We start from the raw sequence: 1,749 nt of genomic DNA, 5'->3' as shown, positions 1-1,749 counted from the left end.
ATAGCAGCAAACTGTAAATACAACTGCCTGACCCTGAGCACAATGAAAAATCTCTCCCTGGGATTTCTTCCAACTGGAAGCCAGTCAAAATACTGTCAACACCTGGCATAGTAAGTTGGGAGTCTGTCTACTACAACTGTAGAGTTGAAAGAAACATTTCACAGCCAGATGAAAACATAAAAACACAGGTTATTACACCCACTTGAAAAATATATGAACTCCGTTACACTTTCCTCTGTTTTTCTATCTAGTTTGCTCTTGTTGCTGGAGGCTCAGCCAGAAATATAAATTACCAGTTGTAATACTGGATAATTGGGGGAGTTTCAAAAGGGGAATTTCAGCCGGTTAAAACAATGTCTATGTGCTAATTAAGAATATAAGACTAAGCCATTGTGTACAAAACGCTGAATCCAGCTATTGAAAACTTTGAACTGCCAAACTTTCATCCCACGGTCGTTGCCTAATGAAGCAGGTGTCTGTGAGGCTTAACAAGGTCTTTTGACTGACCCCCTATAGATTACGTCACACTGCAGCTCACAAATTTCACTCCAAACCACTATGCTACACTCATGGCTCTACCAATTCCTGTAATTTATTCAAGATCAGAAGCAGGAGTAGGGTGATGACGAGGGGGAGATGGTGGTGTAGGGCAGTGTGCTTGAATATTAGTGTGGTACCCTCCCCTGCAGAGAGAAACTGTGTCATAATGCTGGACTGCTTTTATGATTCAAATCAAGGCTATTGTCTCTGCAAGCAACCAGCTCCACTCTGTGCAAAAGAACAACTGAGGTACTATACACTGGCTGCAGAAAATGAGTGCACTGCCATAGACTGAAGAGATGCTGGCTAAATTGAGAGAGCTGCAATGAGAGTGAGAGCTCAGTTCATTACGCTGGCCAAAGGCATAACAGGAATGCCTACTGTCTATCGGTGTGCTACCATGTAAACACTATTCACTGTCTTATCTACAGTTCATCAACTCTAAACACAAAAACAAACAAGTAAGTTTGCACATGATTAGACACATTATGGTCTGCTGCCATATTACAGAGACTCCATCTTAATGCACGTAATGTGGGAGTTTTACATTTTGTTGTTTACGATTTGGATGTGGAACAAATATTTGATTTGGAGTGCATGCATTTATGCATTTATATATAGTACCAGAGCACTATACTTAATCCCAAAGTGCATCAGCCTGTTTTATGGAATACTATCAGGATGCAAAAAAGGAAAAAAAGAAAGAAAAGAAAAAGAAAACATATAGACTGTGTAAAGTCCACCAGCCTCCTTATGTCTGTAAAAATACAGTCCCGTGTTTGTCTAGGACCTTTAGGAGAAACAAAATCATAGATTAACACTTTTCAGAAGATAGTGTTGATTTCAAAATTGAAGGGGTTATTCGCACAGTTGCAGTTGTGTAAGGTCTGTCAGTACAAAATGTCAAACATGCCAGGAAAGTTCTCTACTGTTTATAGTTTTAGTCCAGACCTCATTGAACTGCTGCAAGAAGTCCTGATCATCGTTGTACTGCCTCCAATAGCTTAGTATGTAAAAAAAAAAAAAAAAAGAAAAAAAAAAAGACAATACTACAGTTGGTGTGTGTGTGTGTGTGCGCGCGCGGGGTGGGGGGGGGGGGGGGGGGGGGGGGGCTGGGATCGAAAGATAGACAGAAGGGGAGAGAGAGAGAGAGAGAGAGCGAGAGCGGAGAGGCGGAGTAATCCCAAACGCTGGGACAGATCGGGAAGC

Source organism: Maylandia zebra, linkage group LG4 (genome assembly GCF_041146795.1).
Source record: "Maylandia zebra isolate NMK-2024a linkage group LG4, Mzebra_GT3a, whole genome shotgun sequence".
Classification (NCBI taxonomy): domain Eukaryota; kingdom Metazoa; phylum Chordata; class Actinopteri; order Cichliformes; family Cichlidae; genus Maylandia; species Maylandia zebra.
Note: the sequence above shows the minus strand (reverse complement) of the source record.